This window comes from Choloepus didactylus, chromosome 16, assembly GCF_015220235.1.
Source record: "Choloepus didactylus isolate mChoDid1 chromosome 16, mChoDid1.pri, whole genome shotgun sequence".
NCBI lineage: Eukaryota > Metazoa > Chordata > Mammalia > Pilosa > Megalonychidae > Choloepus > Choloepus didactylus.
In genome coordinates, this window is record NC_051322.1 from 65,900,351 (window position 1) to 65,920,905 (window position 20,555).

Here is a 20,555-nt window from a genome sequence, read left to right on the forward strand (position 1 = left end):
CTGATAACAATACAGAGGCCCAGGCCCCCTCATCCAGCTCTAGGACTCGCTGCTGAAGTGATTCAGGTGACTGCTCGGGCTCAGAGCCACTGGAATCAACCATAGGATGAACAGTGACATCCCATCTTCAGGATGACAAATGCGCCATGTCCACCTAAAGCAAGGGAAGTCAAGGGTCACTCAGTTGCTTTTATTTATCATTATTTATTTATGTATTAGAGCTGCTGCAGGTTGGCAGAAAAATCGTGCAAAAAGTACAGTGTTCCCATATCCTGTCCCCCTCACCCTCCAAGGTGCTTTCACGTTGCTATCTTCTGAAGAACAAGGCAGGGGCCATTGCAACCATCAGGGCCATTGGCATCATTTCCTGGGCTCCAAGCACTGCTTCTGTGAAAGCAGAATCAGTAGAGAGTGAGCTCCTGGCTCTTTACTCCTTCCTGCAGTGAGGACATTCCTAGTGAAGGAGGAATCCCTAATGTCAGCTGCAAATGCTTCAAGGGCTCAAAGCAACAGAACAGTGGCTGGGCCAAATTGCATTTAATGGGCTTTACATCAGCCATGAGCTCATTGATTTGCCTCTGTGACCTCACAGACATCTGTCTGAAAGATGGCTGCCAAATCAGACCCACCCATTTAGTTAAACCCACAAGCTCCTTCTCCTCAAGATCTGATACTCCCCTTGGGATGTTCCCACTGTGCAGTAGGAGTTCCTATTTCTACATGGCCAGTTTGCCTAGAGGGCTGGGTATGGTGGACAAAAATCTGTCTTGAATTGCCAGATCATCCAGAAAGGCAAATATAATTTTGTAAAATCCTTTTTCTTCTGAAAGTCAATCAGAAAGGGAAGAGCTCTTACTAAGGAACTATAAAATGGTTGGCTGAATTATAAATAAGATTCCACTCTGGATTTGTGGTAACCAATAACGTTTTCCAATTTTTAGCCCATGCATCAGTAATCTCTTAAATTGGAGCATTTGACTCCAAAGACAGTTAACATTTCTTCAAATCCATGGAATCATAGTATATAAATTTTAGTATCAGCCTGCTTAACCCCCAGTTTTACCCAAGGGAGTTAAAATTCCAACAGTTTATTGATTAAAATCCAAGTGAATGTACATAAATGCACACATCTTATTTCCTGAATCCTAAGAGAGTGCTTTGCCTATGACACTAAGATGCTTCTAAGCTGATGTCTGAATCTAATGAAGGGAACATATTTCTCATCCATTGTGCATTAGTCAGTTTAGGCTAATCTATGCTGTAGTAACAAAAAAACCCAAATCCCTGTAGCTTATCATCACAAAGGTTTATTGCTCAATCATCTCCAAAGTGAGTAGCAGGGAGCTGCTCTTTCATTGTTACTTGAGAATCTAGGCTGATAGAGGCGTCACCATCTTAACAAGTAGCTTCAGTGCCACGGCCTTCAGACCTCACCCCATCCCTTCTGTGCTCGTCCTATGGGAAAGCACTGAAAGTGGGTCCTAACTGCAACCGATCTAGGAATCTTGGTGTTCCGTGGACTGAAGAGGAGAGAAAAACTTATGTTGGTGAGCACTGATAAAGTCTACCATATTTAACAGGCATTTTTGGGCACTGACTCTGTGCTATAAACAATACTAGTTGCTGGGACTAACAAGAGTAGTTCCTATATGGAGGCTGCAAAATCTATGGGGAGCAAGGGATTGTGGAAAGAGAAAGGAGTTAGATTTGTAGTTGGTTAAAGTACAACACGGCAAACTCCAGAATGATAGTACTACTAGAGTTCTAGAGACTTCAGATATGATTGGAGGAATTGAAAAAGGTTAAAAAGAAGGCGATATTTGAACTGGGTCTTGAATAAAAGAATAAATAGTATGCTGTCCTTATGAACACATTGTTGTCTCACTTGAAATAACTCATTTGCCCTTGTGAATGTTCTCTTGAGGTTTGCTTTAATTCTGTAAGCTTCTTGACAAAGGTCCAATGTTCTGTACTTTTTCAGTGCAAGAAATAGACTTGAACTAAAGAATCAAATAAGTAATACATGAGCACAATTGTCTCATCAGTGTGAGCTGGAATTATGTGGCCCAAAAGGAATCTGGCAAGAGCCCAGGCAGGTGCAAATGGAAAACATACTAAAGTGGCCATATTTTTAACATAAAATCAGAACAGGATGACTTATAGGAATTTTCAGTTTTCTTTGCTTGAAAAGGCCATCTGGGAGATGTTGTTTAGATGCCATAAATTTGGAATTTCTGAGATATTCCAGAAGTTTGTAGCAAATTGAAACAGAATATTTTAAACAAAATGGAACGAGGAAACCTAAGATGTGTTGTTGTTTAAGCAAGAAGTACAGCTGGTAACTTACACAGCATCCATTTACTAGAGACCCTCTTCCACTGGTAACACAGTCAACAGTTATTGCTGCTTCAGTTTTTCCTTCTTCCAGAATGAGTAAAAAACCTTTTTCTGCTGTCTCAAGGAGAGCCTCCACCCAAATTCAGATAAGGGTGATGATTTCAAGGCTGATGATTGTTGTAACAACTAAGAATCTGCGATGTGCCAGGCATAATTCTAGGCATGTACAACTCGTACTCCAAACACCCTATGTCATAAGAATCACTAATCTCTTTCTTTTACAAACTAAACTATAAATGGCTCTGGGTCTCATGCACTACCAAGTGGTAGAACTAGGATTTGAACCCAAGAAGTCTGCCTTTAGGGCTTGAATTCTTCATCATTCCATTACACCTCTTTCATAAAATTATTTAGCCCCCAGAAAAGGTGAATGACAATCCCTCTTCTCTAACTAAAAATATTTAAAAGGCTGGTAGATTAGGTTTTAAATTACTAGGCTATAAATATTTTCTGTGCAGAAACCCAAATCTCTTTAAGACTTACCTTCACTAAAAATGACTCATTCTATTATTTTACCATTCTCAAACACTTTCCTTGCTCTTCAAGGGCTAGCATGAAATAGATTCAAATATATGATGGGGACATTTTGTTAGAAATCCCATGGCTTCATGGCTGGTAAGCCTGGGCCAGATATCTGACTCCTACAGGAATGTAAGGCAAAGGTGGAGGGCTAATGGCCTTTGATAAGCATGTCAAGTAGATTAACTATATCTTTATCAGCAATCTCCCAGCTCTTAGTTACCGGGATTCTTGTTCCATACCTACTTGGAAAGTCCAGGAGTCAACATTACCTGGCTCTTCTTGCTTTTCCTTGAACTCTGGAATAACTATGTGTAGTAAGTTGCTACTCATTACTCATCCAAGATAACATGCTCTCTTGCACTACTTGGGGCTTTTTCAAGAGTCACCGATGACCTGATACTGGTGGAAATCTCAGACTGGTTAGGAGGGAAGGCATTTTTCATAAGAAGAGCGTGTTTTGTTTGGTGTTTTCTTTAACCATTTAGTGTCTTCTTTCAAACAATGCTGGCCTTTTGGATAGAATTGCTGTTTCAGAACCTTATAGACCCACTCTACTGCACCCAGAGCTTATATATGCAAGCAATGCAGAACCTATTTTGGGTTCTATGCAACTGCCATCTACACAACCCATCTGCCACTTCCAAAGTAGTGCTAGCCTGGGTTCCCACAGCCCCAAAACTCTTGTGTTCAAGACCCTGAATCAGTGCTGATTTGGGGAAGGTGAGTGGTTGATGAAACATGAAGGGTTCCAAGGCAAGATTGCAGAAAGGGATCCAGACTACAGAGTGGAGTCCTCTGCTTTCTCTACATGGCCTAAGGTGAGGACACATAAATCCAAGTGGGGGGGACATTATAATGACATCCTTTTATGAGGCACAATTTACACTAAATAGAACCATGCTGGTTTTGAGTTTGCAGGGTACAGTAACAGAAGGGACCTTTTGAAAATTCTGGCTATTCAACTGCTCAGTCATAGTTTGCCTTTGCCTGGATTTTGGAATAAATGTGACGGTGCAGCCTCCACCCCATCGAGGTAACTGCTTGTAAATTGGTTGTTTACGAGAAGTTCTGAAATGAGCACAGACAACACAGGCACAAAAACTGAACCCCACCTGGCGTTCCTCAAGCCATCCAGAGCAGCTTTGCTGAGAAGTAACCGTGATTACATTGAGTGAATCTTTATGACTGAGCTCCTTTTCAGCTGCTTCGATTTATTCTTTTGAGAACAAATGAGTTTTCAGTGAGTATTAAAGAAGGGCAATACCACAGGAAAAGATTGCCAGTAGCATCTAAGACTTGAGATGCTGATCCAAATATGGCTGTTGAGTTCTCTGAATAATTAGCTCTCTAAAGCCCTGTCCCGCCCTTCCCAACCCCATGAGCCTAGGTGGTTGGGGTTAAGACAAATATCTGGGAACCCAGAAAAGCTTTGGCTTTTGTCAGAATCCCTGACCTTTGCCCCGGGAGCAATAGGCTTTAACAGGAGAGCCCAATATTGTGAGTTGCCCCATGTTGATTTCTCACATAACTAGGGTGAAATAAATATTTTGAGTGAAGCATTCATATTCTGAAGCCTTGGTCTCTTAAAAATAGGGTCATCGACTTGTCCAGGTTTGTCCTGTTTTTTTCCTGGTCTTAGCACTGAAAGTTCCATGTCCAGAAACCCCTCAGTCCTGGGCCCACTGGGACAGCTGGTCACCCTGCTGAAAGGCTAGTGCAGTATGATTCTATATTTGTTTTGCGGTTTAGGTTTCTTGTTCTGTCAGGACTCTTCAGCCGGTTTTCTCCATTATCAGAATGGCACCAGGGAACACAATTAGCTGAGGTGGGGATAAGAATGTGGGAAGGGGATGGCACGAGGGATAAAGAGAGGAAGAAGATTGATGTCATGTTGGAGTCAGATGCATGGCTTCTTTTACACTATAAATATTATATGAAATGCTGATGTAACCTTTCCTGCAGAATGACATGGGATTTGGCTGTTTTTATGGCTCATGATTAAAGTAAGAAACAAATCTCAGATTGGATTACTCTTTTCCCCTGCAGACCCCTGTCCTTCACAATTCTAAGAATGCTATTTTATTTATGCCATGAACCAAATTCAAACAAAGCATAACAAGAAATATTCTTTTTGTTTTCAACCCAAAATTATTTAAAATCCAAGATATTGACTTTGATAAGAACTGCAGGTAATAGAAAGAGTTGAGACATACAAATTCCGCCTATCTCTAAAAAGTATATCTAGGTTTGGTGGAATACACTGAAGTTGCACTGAAGTTGCATAAGAAAATGGATGGGGTCCTAATGACTTTAGTTTGTTGCAATTACAGACAGCTTATAAATATTATTGGCTAAAAAGCAAATTGAGCTCCAAGGAGCAGAATTCAATCTATTGGTCTATCCTTCTGGTCTATCCTATTTAACTATTTGTGAAACTTTTAAACTCAATTGACTCTCATGGAATTTATCCAAATTGGAGGGTGTTTGCAGTTTTGCCTATTACATTTTTTGGTCCTAGTCCAGCAATTAGCAACTTGGCTTTATTCAATCATAAAGAGCAAATTATACTTGAAATGCCCCATGTTCAGTGTCTAATGTTTTCAATGATATCCATTTTAAAAAGTCAGAATATTAGTTTGCTTTTTGGAAGTGCAGAACTATCAAGTTCAAATTATAGGATTTTTTTCTTTTTTAACCCCTTCTAAGAATTTTTTGGTGAAAGTTTTGAAATTCAACTGTGAAGAGTAAGGCTAAACATGAAAATGATTAAAATAACGTGAGAGGGTAAGCCCTCAGAAATCAGCAAGTCTGATGTTTAAAAAAAATAGGTCAAAAATGTTGTTCTAGCTGTGATGACGCCATCTACTGGTTGTAACAATTGTTTGCTACCACTGGCCATCATTTTAACAGAGGGAGACTACTCAAAACACCTATAATTAAAATTCAAATGGTGTTTCATGGCATGCATGGAGTTATTTTGTGCAAATCAATCCCAGAATAAGCTCAGCTACATTTTGAAATTCAGACTGCATAAAGGAAAAAAACTGCTGCAAACATAAAGGCTTGCTTAGATTTTACTTGTATTTGTAGATTTTGAACTGCAAAGAATATCTGTGTGCTGGGACCGGAGTGAATGTGATTGATTTTGCAACCTAGCTTCTTTCCAGATGTGTTACAGTGTACAGGCATCTGGATATAGTTCTTCTGTTGCCGTACCTTAATACATTTTGCAAAAGCCATGAAATCCCAGCTGTTCACCATATAGGATTTGGCAGGGTGCCAAATAAGAAGGCTCATGTGCAATTGATTAACACATGCCAGTTCTAGCTGCATTTCTATATTTAAGAATGATTAGCACTGGTATCCACCATAAAGGAAATTGAATGCATTGCACATCTGCGCATTCTAGCATTCGGGTATAAGAATTGTGTTTGTGCTCTAGGTAGGAATAATAGGGTGCATTATGAATATAGGAGTTAATTATTCCCTGGGTATCTTAAATTAGAGGACAAAATTACAGCAAATTCTGCTAACACTCTTCAATAGGCAATGGCAAGCTACAGCCCAGAAGCCAAATCCAACCCACTGCCTGTTTTTGAAAATAGGCAGGCCCAATTGCTTACGTATTGTCTAAAGCTGTTTGCATCCTACATCAGCAGAGTTGAGTCCTTTGAGACAGATACAGTATGGCCCAGGGAGCCTAAAATATTTAATATCTGGCCCTTTACAGAAAAAGTTTGCCAACCCCTATTCTGGAACTTTAGACTATTTCATTAAGGCTCTCTTTTAGTTAAAATTCCAAGTCAGCATCTTTGCTTCAGTTGGCATAAATTTTGCAACAGCCACAGCTTGACCAGTGAGAGATGATTCCACCAAAGGAGCAGATCAGCAAAGGCCACTCCTCTCTGGAACCTTCCACAAGGCAGCTTGGCTGGCTGAGTCAGCCCAGGACTGGCTGCCGATTTCCTGTGTAGCGGCTCCGGGGAGAGGCCAGGCCCTCTAGGGCAAAATGCAAAGGGCTTTTTGGTCCTGCCCAGAGCATAGAAGCTCTCTCCTTCACCTTTTGATTTCCAATTGCTGACATACATTTACAAGAGATGGTAACAGAAATGAGCTTCATGTTTATGGAATTGAAACTACTAGAGAGGATGTACTGGGCACCAATTCTGTAATGGGCTCGTGAAGTGTCAGCAGCTTCTAGTTGTACCTAGTGTAACTGCATGCAAAGTGCTTCACATGGTCCAAGAATAGGGGATGCCAAAAAGTGGGAAAGAAGTCAGAAATACAGAAAAGCTAAAGCCCAGATCCTTATCTTTAAAAAACACACACAAAAAATGGCAAAATAGGCCAATTGACAATAATTTGGGAAAATGACCTTTTCATATTTTATTGTAATATTGGAAAATAAAGTCAACCCTTACAGGTGATTTTTCAAATGTCGTATTTATTGATATTCTTTGAGACCCTTCTTTGGTTGTAACTACCTACAGTGGTGATAAAAGTGGAAAAATATGGGATTTATGTAACTTCTCTCTAGGTACTTTCAGAGACATCACCATTAATCTTCAAACAACAGCTCTATGGTAAAGAGAGGAGAGCTATTATTTACCTCCAATTTTGATGGGAAAAAGAAGTTGAAGATTCTGAATACAATGTGTCAGAATTGAGCTGTGAGTCTGGAGGAGAGCTAACAATTGGCTGTGTGATGTTGGGTCTGTTATTTAACTTCTCTAAGCCTCAAATCTTCTCAGCTATAAAAGGGAAGATAACACCCACCTGACAGAGTTGTCATGAGGATTACACAAGACAATGCATGTAAAACAGCCAGTACACTGACTCTCCTCTCCTAAGTGCCCGGTGAAATGTTAGCAATGGTGGTACAGAAAAATTAATGTAGCCGGCCCGAGACTGCTCTCCTTAGCCAGGCCTGCTTGCAAGGCTGGAGCTTGGGAACTTGGCTGGTAAACAGATCCCCACCCTGATATAAAACTTTCCCGAAACGATGAGGGTAGCTCACCATGCCTAGACTGTTTGCACACATAATGTGGTTTATGTTCAATGCCTGCTTTCTTGCCGGGAGTCTGAAATTTGGGTACATGTTAAGCAGAGGATGCCTACGTGACCAGCCCCCAATAAAAACCTTCAACTATGTTCCTCTAATGGGCTCCCCTGGGGAGAAGCATCATATGCTTGCTGATTTTTTTGTTGCTGGAGAAAAGAGCAAGCTCCAGTGTGCCCTGAGTAGGAGGGAAAGGACCTGATCTGGAAGCCTGCCTGATTTGGTCGTGGATCCTTCCTACGTTGCTGGAATAAGTCTCAGCCAGGAGTACAACTATAGACTGATTCCTGTGAGTGCCAGCTCAGCTCCCAACTTGGGGTTGCTCTCAGGGATCCCCAGCACACTCTTGATAATTTCTTTATATTTTAATGCTCATTTGATGAGGCTAGCCCAGTTCTCAGTTTTGGCTATCATTAAAATTACCTGGGAATTTCTGTGCCCTGCTTCAGATCAGTTAAATCAGGATTTTGGTAGCAAGACCCACGCATCTGTATTTCTTAGTTCTGACATCTCCATTTGGTTCTTTTTTATATATATAGTTTCTACGTCTTTGCGGAAATTCTCTTCAGGCATGCCGTCAAACTTTTCCGCTAGATCATTTAGCATCATTTTTTATTTTTAATTTCCTTTTCAAACAATTTTAGACTTAGAGAAATTTGCAAGAATAGCACAGAGAGAACCCGTACACCTTTCGCCCCACTTCCCCTAACATTGCACACAACGATAGTACGATTATCAAAATTAAGAAATTAACATTAACTTAACTAGAGATTTTATATTGATCTCACCAGTTTTTTTTCCAGTAATGTTCCTTTTCTGTTTCAGGATCCGTTCCAGGATCCAATCCAGGATCTTATGTTGCATTTAGTTGTCCTGTCTCCTTGTCTCCTTCGATCTGGGACAGCTCTTTGGTATTTCCTTGTCTTTGACCACAGTACTTTTGAAAAGTGCTTATTTTGTTGACTGTCCCTCGACTTGTCTGATGTATTCTTGTGATTAGATCGAGGTTGTGCATTTTTGACCAACACTACAGAAGTGACATGCCTCCTTCAGGGTCTCACACCCAGAAGCACCCAATGTTGACACCTCATTTGTGGTGATTTTTAACTTTGACCGCTTGGTAAAGGTGATGTCTTCTGGGTTTCCCCCTGCAAAGTTACTATTTTTCTATCGGTAGCTAATGAATTTCTTGGGAGGTACTTTGAGATGCTGCAAATATCCTGTTTCTCTTTAAACTTTTGCCCATTAATTTTAGCATCCATGGTTGGATCTTGCCTGCAATAATTCTTACCGTGGTAGCCTAAGGATAATTTTCTAACTGCCTTATTTATTCCTTCTCATTTATTAGTTGCAATTCTTCTGCAAAATAGAGCTCTTTCCCCCATTTGTCTATGTATTCAATTATTTACTTATATCAGTAGGAGCCTATGAATATTTATTTTATTCTATGGGTTATAATCCAATACTATCACCAGTTATTTGATCACTCTAATTGTTCCAGCTTCAGCCATTGGGAGCTCTTCCAGATGGGCACAAACGTGGCTCTAACACACTCCCATTCTTTTTTAAGCACTCCCTTTCTTTCTGGCACCATAAGATGCTCCAGTTTCATCTTGTATCTTCCCTGTCCCAGCATCAAACTTTTTTTCCAAAGAGCCCTCATTCCTTCTATCGGAGAATGGAATTTAGAAGCCAAGATCTGGGCTCTGAGTGTGCCCATCGCTAGTGCGGGATAGCAAGGCTGCTAGGCCTCTCAGTGGGCAGAGTTTGGACATACATGAATGTATACTAACCCTATCTAACATGTTTCTCTATCTATATGAACACATATTTAAAAAACAGTATATGGGTTCATACTGATATCTCCAATTCCAGTCTGGCACCTAAGAGACCATTCTTTCCTAATCTGTAGCTTCTTTCTCTGATCGTGAGAAACAAAACCTGGCTCTCATTATCTACAATATATTTCCTTATACATATAACCCTAGTATACTTATAAAGTAGTATATGCAGTTTGTTTGGGTTGTTAGAAGGAGAGCAATAGAGACTTGTGACTTGCTAACATTGGATGTGGAAGCCTCCTAAAAGCAGTTTTTGTTTTTTTTTAAAGCACCAATGTGCAGCCAGAATGGAAAACTCCACAGCTAGACCTTCTCCAGTCCCCAGGTTCTGCATTTTTCCAAAAATCAAGACACAAGCTATGCTGTGAAGAGTGTTAAGACCTAGCTACCCACTCCTTTCACCTCCTCAAAAGCCTTGAAACAAATGCTCTTTGACCTGTGAAGTAGGCAATTTTGACCCCATTCGAGGCCACCAGCCAACACACAAGTTTTGGGGTGTTTTTTTTTTTTTTCAATAATGACTTTACTACTAAGACTTGTTAGACTTCTTATAGAAGGCCAGACTTTGCTATAGGGAATAAGCTTCTGGAAGTCATTTCCATTAAGTGACAAGAAAGGATGCCAAGTCATTTGTTACTAAAATAAATTTTTTTAAAAAAAAAACACCATAAGATAAATGTACAACTTTACGATGCTACCATGAATGATTGACTGTACACTGTTTATAAATGTATGGTATGTGAATATAACTCTACTAAAACTGTAGGAAAAATATATAAATAGGAGTAAAAGTGTTGGAGAAAACATGAAGAGAGGGATGTACCTATCTACTGTTAATGAGCAGGCAGAACGGTGTAGCTTTTCTGGAGGTCAATGTGGTGGTTCCATAAAAAGCTAAGTAAGTGTGGCCATAAGGTCCTGCAACCTCATTATGGCATATGTCACTGGAAGATCTGAGATCAGAGATATGAATGGACATTTGCACATTGGTGTTTATGGAGGCAGTGTTGATGATTTGTAATGAGTGGAGGTGGCCTAAGAGTACAGACTGAGGAACAGAATGGTGAACTGTGGTGTATGCATACAACGGAATACTGAGCAACTATGAGAAAGAGTGAAGCTGTGAGACATGCAATGAGGTGAATGGATTCTGTGTACACAGAATCTTGAGTGAAGTACACCAGAAATAAAGGCAAACACTATACTGCCTCACCAATATGGACTAACAACAATGTGTAAAATCAGAATTGAATCTTAGAACACAGTCTAAGAGGGGAAAGATTATTGTAATGGTCCCAGATTGTAAGCTCTTACCGCAGCCAAATCTACTCCTGAATTGTAATGGCTATCTCCAAACTTTGAGATGCTGATCCCTTAGTGTATAACCTGATTGGTCTCTGGAACATTGGGTATCTCTGTGACACCTGAAACTCAGAGCTAGAGTTTGGCATATATGAAGCTGGTATTAGCGCAAATAGCAACTGTTAAAAAAAAAAAAAAAATAGCTGAAAAAAAGCCCAGACTTCAATTAGTGATATGAATGAAGCAGATCTGGTTAAGACTAGGGCAAACCAGGCCAATGGGTGGAGGTCGAAACTGCCTGTGTTTTAAAACTTCAGCTTCCATGTGAGACCAACGGAAGAGATGTCTATTTGGTGCACGATCTATATTTTCTAAACAGTACAACTCTACAGTCAGTTTGTTCAAACACCACAATTACATGGAACTTTGAATAGGAAGTGAGATATGGTACATAAGTATAGGTTAGAGTGAAATAGTGACACATCCCAAAGTAATTTGGGCAGAGAATAAAAATATATTTTCAGGGCCCCTCTGAGGAGCTGGGGGAAAGTGTGGAAGTGTTGGACTCCTTCACCTGGGCTGATGCTGATGTTGTCACAAACATTAGGACTGGCGGTTTGATGTGCTGAGCCCTCTATTATGGAACTTGCCCTTATGAAGCTTGTTACTGCCAAGGAGAGGCTAAACTTTCATATAATTATGCCTAACAGTCTTCCCCTGAGTGTCTCTTTGTTGCTCAGATGTGGCCCTCTCTCTCTAACTAAGCCACCTCGGCAGGTGATCTCACTGCCCTTCCCCCTATGTGGAACCCGACTCCCAGGGGTGTAAATCTCCCTGGCAATGCAGGATATGACTCCCGGGGATGAATCTGGACCCTGCAACATGGGATTGAGAACATCTTCTTGACCAAAACGGGGATGCAAAATGAAATGAAATAAAGTTTCAGTGGCTGAGAGATTCCAAATGGAGTTGAGAGGTCACTCTGGTGGACATTCTTATGCACTATATAGATAACACGTCTTAGGTTTTATTGTCTTGGAATACCTAGAAGTAAATACCTGAAACTATCAAACTCCAATCCAGTAGTCTGGACTCCTGAAGACAATATGTATAACAACGTACCTTACGAGGCGTGACAATGTGATTATGAAAACCTTGTGGATCACACTCCCTTTATCTAGTGTATGGATGCATGAGTAGAAAAATAGGGACAAAACTAAATGAAAAATAGGGTGGGATGGGGGGATGATTTGGATATTCTTTTTTACTTTTATTTTTTATTCTTATTCTGAGTCTTTCTGATGTAAGGAGAATGTTCAAAAATAGATTGGGAGTGGCTTTATGAGGAGGCGGGGCAAGATGGCAGATTGGTGAGCTGTATGTTTTAGTTACTCCTCCAGGAAAGTAGGTAGAAAGCCAGGAACTGCATGGACTGGACACCACAGAGCAATTTGACTTTGGGCATACTTCATACAACACTCATGAACATGTCGAACTGCTGAGATCAGTGAAATCTGTAAGTTTTTGCGGCCAGGGGACCCGCACCCCTCCCTGCCAGGCTCAGTCCTGTGGGAGGAGGGGCTGTCAGCGCCAGGAAGGAGAAGGGAGAACTGCAGTGGCAGCTCTTATCAGAAACTCATTCTACTGATCCAAATTCCAACCATAGATAGACTGAGACCAGACACCAGAGAATCTGAGAGCAGCCAGCCCAGCAGAGAGGAGACAGGCACAGAAAAAAACAGCACGAAAAACTCCAAAATAAAAGCGGAGGATTTCTGGAGTTCTGGTGAACATAGAAAGGGGAAGGGCAGAGCTCAGGCCCTGAGGCTCATATGCAAATCCCGAAGAAAAGTTGATCTCTCTGCCCTGTGGACCTTTCCTTAATGGCCCTAATTGCTTTGTCTCTTAGCATTTCAATAACCCATTAGATCTGTGAGGAGGGCCCTTTTTTTTTTTTTAATCTTTTTTTCTTTTTCGAAAACAATTACTCTAAGAAGCCCAAAACAAAAAGCCTCAAAGACTTGCGATTTGGGCAGGTCAAGACAAGAGCAGAATTAAGAGAGCTCTGAGACAAAAGGCAATAATCCAGTGGCTGAGAAAATTTACTAAACACCACAACTTCCCAAGAAAAGGGGGGTGTCCGCTCACAGCCATCATCCTGGTGGACAGGAAACACGCCGGACCATCACCAGCCCCACAGCCCAGAGCTGCCCCAGACAACCCAGTGTGACGGAAGTGCTTCAAATAACAGGCACACACCACAAAACTGGGCGTGGACATTACCCTTCCCTGCAACCTCAGCTGATTGTCCCAGAGTTGGGAAGGTGGAGCAGTGTGAATTAACAAAGCCCCATTCAGCCATCATTTCAGCAGACTGGGAGCCTCCCTACACAGCCCAGCAGCCCAGAACCGCCCTGAGGGGACGGCACTCACCTGTGACATAGCACAGTCATCCCTCAACAGAGGACCAGGGGGTGCACGGCCTGGAAGAGGGACCCACTTGCAAGTCTCAGGAGCCGTACGCCAATACCAAGGACTTGTGGGTCAGTGGCAGAGACAAACTGCGGCAGGACGGAACTGAAGGATTAGACTATTGCAGCAGCTTTAAAACTCCAGGAACACCAGGGAGATTTGATTGTTAGAGCCAACCCCCCTCCCTGACCGCCCAGAAACACGCCCCATATACAGGGCAGGCAACACCAACTACACACACAAGCTTGGAACACCAATTGGACCCCACAAGACTCACTCCCCCACTCACCACAAAGGCAAAGCAGGGGAGAACTGGCTTGTGGAGAACAGGTGGCTCGTGGATGCCACCTGCTGGTTAGTTAGAGAAAGTGTACTCCACGAAGCTGTAGATCTGATAAATTAGAGATAAGGACTTCAACTGGTCTACAAATCCTAAAAGAACCCTATTAAGTTAAGCAAATGCCAAGAGGCCAAAAACAACAGAAAATTATAAAGCATATGAAAAAACCAGATGATATGGATAACCTAAGCCCAAGCACCCAAATCAAAAGATCAGAAGAGACACAGCAACTAGAGCAACTACTCAAAAAACTAAAGTTGAACAATGAGACCATAGTACGGGATAAAAAAGATATCAAGAAGACCCTAGAAGAGCATAAAGAAGACATTGCAAGATTAATAAAAAAAATAGATGATCTTATGGAAATTAAAGAAACTGTTGACCAAATTAAAAAGATTCTGGATACTCATAGTACAAGACTAGAGGAAGTTGAACAACGAATCAGTGACCTGGAAGATGACAGAATGGAAAACGAAAGCACAAAAGAAAGAATGGGGGAAAAAATTGAAAAAATTGAAACGGACCTCAGGGATATGATAGATAATATAAAAAGTCCAAATGTAAGACTCATTGGTGTTCCAGAAGGGGAAGAAAAGGGTAAAGGTCTAGGAAGAGTATTCAAAGAAATTGTTGGGGAAAACTTCCCAAATCTTCTAAACCACATAAATACACAAATCATAAATGCCCAGCGAACTCCAAATAGAATAAATCCAAATAAACCCACTCCGAGACATATTCTGATCACACTGTCAAACACGGAAGAGAAGGAGCAAGTTCTGAAAGCAGCAAGAGAAAAGCAATTCACCACATACAAAGGAAACAGCATAAGACTAAGTAGTGACTACTCAGCAGCCACCATGGAGGCAAGAAGGCAGTGGCACGATATATTTAAAATTCTGAGTGAGAAAAATTTCCAAACAAGAATACTTTATCCAGCAAAGCTCTCCTTCAAATTTGAGGGAGAGCTTAAATTCTTCACAGACAAACAAATGCTGAGAGAATTTGCTAACAAGAGACCTGCCCTACTGGAGATACTCAAGGGAGCCCTACAGACAGAGAAACAAAGAAAGGACAGAGAGACTTGGAGAAAGGTTCAGTACTAAAGAGATTTGGTATGGGTACAATAAAGGATATTAATAGAGAGAGGGGAAAAATATATATGACAAACATAAGCCAAAAGATAAGAAGGCTGATACAAGAAATGCCTTCACGGTTACAACGTTGAATGCAAATGGATTAAACTCCCCAATTAAAAGATATAGATTCGCAGAATCGATCAAAAAAAAATGAACCATCATTATGTTGCATACAAGAGACTCATCTTAGACACAGGGACACAAAAAAATTGAAAGTGAAAGGATGGAAAAAAATATTTCATGCAAGCTACAGCCAAAAGAAAGCAGGTATAGCAATACTAATCTCAGATAAAATAGACTTTAAATGCAGGGATGTTTTGAGAGACAAAGAAGGCCACTACATACTAATAAAAGGGGCAATTCAGCAAGAAGAAATAACAATCATAAATGTCTATGCACCCAATCAAGGTGCCACAAAATACATGAGAGAAACACTGGCAAAACTAAAGGAAGCAATTGATGTTTCCACAATAATTGTGGGAGACTTCAACACATCACTCTCTCCTATAGATAGATCAACCAGACAGAAGACCAATAAGGAAACTGAAAACCTAAACAATCTGATAAATGAATTAGATTTAACAGACATATACAGAACATTACATCCCAAATCACCAGGATTCACATACTTTTCTAGTGCTCACAGAACTTTCTCCAGAATAGATCATATGCTGGGACATAAAACAAGGCTCAATAAATTTAAAAAGTTTGAAATTATTCAAAGCACATTCTCTGACCACAATGGAATACAGTTAGAAGTCAATAACCATCAGAGACTTAGAAAATTCACATATACCTGGAGGTTAAACAACACACTCCTAAACAATCAGTGGGTTAAAGAAGAAATAGCAAGAGAAATTGCTAAATACATAGAGACAAATGAAAATGAGAACACAACATACCAAAACCTATGGGATGCAGCAAAAGCCGTACTGAGGAGGAAATTTATAGCACTAAACGCATATATTAAAAAGGAAGAAAGAGCCAAAATCAAAGAACTAATGGATCAACTGAAGAAGCTAGAAAATGAACAGCAAACCAATCCTAAACCAAGTAGAAGAAAAGAAATAACAAGGATTAAAGCAGAAATAAATGACATAGAGAACAAAAAAACAATAGAGAGGATAAATATCACCAAAAGTTGGTTCTTTGAGAAGATCAACAAGATTGACAAGTCCCTAGCTAGGCTGACAAAATCAAAAAGAGAGAAGACCCATATAAACAAAATAATGAATGAAAATGGTGACATAACTGCAGATCCTGAAGAAATTAAAAAAATTATAAGAGGATACTATGAACAACTGTATGGCAACAAACTGGATAATGTAGAGGAAATGGACAATTTCCTGGAAACATATGAACAACCTATACTGACCAGAGAAGAAACAGAAGACCTCAATCAACCCATCACAAGCAAAGAGATCCAATCAGTCATGAAAAATCTTCCCGCAAATAAATGTCCAGGGCCAGATGGCTTCACAGGGGAATTCTACCAAACTTTCCAGAAAGAACTGACACCAATCTTACTCAAACTCTTTCAAAACACTGAAGAAAATGGAACACTACCTAACTCATTTTATGAAGCTAACATCAATCTAATACCAAACCAGGCAAAGATGCTACAAAAAAGGAAAACTACCAGCCAATCTCCCTAATGAATATAGATGCAAATCGAATCCAAAGACACATTAAAAAAATCATACACCATGACCAAGTGGGGTTCATTCCAGGCATGCAAGGATGGTTCAACATAAGAAAAACAATCAATGTATTACAACACATTAAAAATTTGAAAGGGAAAAATCAAATGATCATCTCAATAGATGCTGAAAAAGCATTTGACAAAATCCAACATCCGTTTTTGATAAAAACACTTCAAAAGGTAGGAATTGAAGGAAACTTCCTCAATATGATAAAGAGCATGTATGAAAAACCCACAGCCACCATAGTACTCAATGGTGAGAGACTGAAAGCCTTCCCTCTAAGATCAGGAACAAGACAAGGATGCCCGCTGTCACCACTGTTATTCAACATTGTGCTGGAAGTGCTAGCCAGGGCAATCCGGCAAGACAAAGAAATAAAAGGCATCCAAATTGGAAAAGAAGAAGTAAACTGTCATTGTTTGCAGATGATATGATCTTCTATCTGGAAAACCCTGAGAAATCGACGATACAGCTACTAGAGCTAATAAACAAATTTAGCAAAGTAGCGGGATACAAGATTAATGCACATGAGTCAGTAATGTTTCTATATGCTAGAAATGAACAAACTGAAGAGACACTCAAGAAAAAGATACCATTTTCAATAGCAACTAAAAAAATCAAGTACCTAGGAATAAACTTAACCAAAGATGTAAAAGACCTATACAAAGAAAACTACATAACACTACTAAAAGAAATAGAAGGGGACCTTAAAAGATGGAAAAATATTCCATGTTCATGGATAGGAAGGCTAAATGTCATTAAGATGTCAATTCTACCCAAACTCATCTACAGATTCAATGCAATCCCAATCAAAATTCCAACAACCTACTTTGCAGACTTGGAAAAGCTAGTTATCAAATTTATTTGGAAAGGGAAGATGCCTCGAATTGCTAAAGACACTCTAAAAAAGAAAAACGAAGTGGGAGGACTTACACTCCCTGACTTTGAAGCTTATTATAAAGCCACCATTGTCAAAACAGCATGGTACTGGCACAAAGACAGACATATAGATCAATGGAATCGAATTCAGAATTCAGAGATAGACCCCCAGATCTATGGCCGACTGATCTTTGATAAGGCCCCCAAAGTCACTGAACTGGGTCATAATGGTCTTTTCAACAAACAGGGCTGGGAGAGTTGGATATCCATATCCAAAAGAATGAAAGAGGACCCCTACCTCACACCCTGCACAAAAATTAACTCAAAATGGACCAAAGATCTCAATATAAAAGAAAGTACCATAAAACTCCAAGAAGATAATGTAGGAAAACATCTTCAAGACCTTGTATTAGGCGGACACTTCCTAGATTTTACACCCAAAGCACAAGCAACAAAAGAAAAAATAGATAAATGGGAACTCCTCAAGCTTAGAAGTTTCTGCACCTCAAAGGAATTTGTCAAAAAGGTAAAGAGGCAGCCAACTCAATGGGAAAAAATGTTTGGAAACTATGTATCTGACAAAAGACTGATATCTTGCATATATAAAGAAATCCTACAACTCAATGACAATAGTACAGACAGCCCAATTATAAAATGGGCAAAAGATATGAAAAGACAGTTCTCTGAAGAGGAAATACAAATGGCCAAGAAACACATGAAAAAATGTTCAGCTTCACTAGCTATTAGAGAGATGCAAATTAAGACCACAATGAGATACCATCTCACACTGATTAGAATGGCTGCCATTAAACAAACAGGAAACTACAAATGCTGGAGGGGATGTGGAGAAATTGGAACTCTTATTCATTGTTGGTGGGACTGTATAATGGTTCAGCCACTCTCGAAGTCAGTCTGGCAGTTCCTTAGAAAACTAGATATAGAGATACCATTCGATCCAGCGATTGCACTTCTCGGTATATACCCGGAAGATCGGAAAGCAGTGACACAAACAGATATCTGCACACCAATATTCATAGCAGCATTATTCACAATTGCCAAGAGATGGAAACAACCCAAATGTCCTTCAACAGATGAGTGGATAAATAAAATGTGGTATATACACACGATGGAATACTACACGGCAGTAAGAAGGAACAATCTCGTGAAACATATGACAACATGGATGAACCTTGAAGATATAATGCTGAGCGAAATAAGCCAGGCACAAAAAGAGAAATATTATATGCTACCACTAATGTGAACTTTGAAAAATGTACAACAAATGGTTTATAATGTAGAATGTAGGGGAACTAGCAATAGAGAGCAATTAAGGAAGGGGGAACAATAATCCAAGAAGAACAGATAAGCTATTTAATGTTCTGGGGATGCCCAGGAATGACTATGGTCTGTTAATTTCTGATGGATATAGTAGGAACAAGTTCACAGAAATGTTGCTATATTAGGTAACTTTCTTGGGGTAGAGTAGGAACATGTTGGAAGTAAAGCAGTTATCTTAGGTTAGTTGTCTTTTTCTTACTGCCTTGCTATGGGCTCTTTGAAATGTTCTTTTATTGTATTTTTTTTTTAATTTTTTTTTAATTTTTTCATTTTTCATATAGTTGATTCAAAAAAAAAAAAAAAAAAGTTAAAAAAAAAACAAGGAAAAAAATATGTAGAGCCCCCTTGAGGAGCCTGTGGAGAATGCAGGGGTATTGGCCTACCCCACGTCGATGGTTGCTAACATGACCACAGACATAGGGGACTGGTGGTTTGATGGGTTGAGCCCTCTACCATAGGTTTTACCCTTGGGAAGATGGTTGCTGAAAAGGAGAGGCTAGGCCTCCCTATAATTGTGCCTAAGAGCCTCCTCCCGAATGCCTCTTTGTTGCTCAGATGTGGCCTTCTCTCTCTAGCTAAGCCAACTTGAAAGGTGAAATCACTACCCTCCCCCCTACGTGGGATCAGACACCCAGGGGAGTGAATCTCCCTGGCAACGTGGAATATGACTCCCGGGGAGGAATGTAGACCCGGCATCGTGGGATGGAGAACATCTTCTTGACCAAAAGGGGGACGTGAAAGGAAATGAAATAAGCCTCAGTGGCAGAGAGATTCCAAAAGGAGCCGAGAGGTCACTCTGGTGGGCACTCTTACGCACAATTTAGACAACCCTTTTTCGGTTCTGAAGAATTGGGGTAGCTGGTTGTAGATACCTGAAACTATCAAACTACAACCCAGAACCCATGAATCTCGAAGACAATTGTATAAAAATGTAGCTTATGAGGGGTGACAATGGGATTGGGAAAGCCATAAGGACCACACTCCACTTTGTCTAGTTTATGGATGGATGAGTAGAAAAATAGGGGAAGGAAACAAACAAACAAACAGACAAAGGTACCCAGTGTTCTTTTTTACTTCAATTGCTCTTTTTCACTTTAATTATTATTCTTGTTATTTTTGTGTGTGTGCTAATGAAGGTGTCAGGGATTGATTTAGTTGATGAATGTACAACTATGTAATGGTACTGTGAACAATCGAATGTACGATTTGTTTCATTTGACTGCGTGATATGTGAATATATCTCAATAAAATGAAGATTTAAAAAAAACAGATTGGGCTGATGAATGCATAACTATATGATGGTACTGTGAACAGCTGATTGTACACTGTGGATGACTGTATGGTATGTGAATGTATCTCAATGAAACTGAGTTTAATTAAAAAAAAAACAACACCATAGGGCTGTATAACACAAACAGGAAACCCTAATGTGAACCATAGACTATAGTTAATAGTACAATAATAGTAATATTCTTTCATCAATTGTAACAAATGTATCATACTAATGCAATGTGGTAATAGGGCATATATGGGAATTGTATTTTCTGTATTTCATGATTTTTCTGT

General features: G+C 40.0%; 1 protein-coding gene across 1 annotated transcript in view; it reads right to left on the reverse strand.

Annotated features, from left to right (window-relative positions):
- Window positions 1–331: 331 nt before the first annotated feature.
- TMEM200C (transmembrane protein 200C) overlaps window positions 332–20,555 on the reverse strand; it is a 58,641-nt gene continuing 38,417 nt past the window's right edge. Inside the window, exon 3 of the transcript XR_005212246.1 lies at window positions 332–387. The gene's annotated coding sequence lies outside the window, so the exon portion shown is untranslated. The remainder of the gene's footprint in view (window positions 388–20,555) is intronic.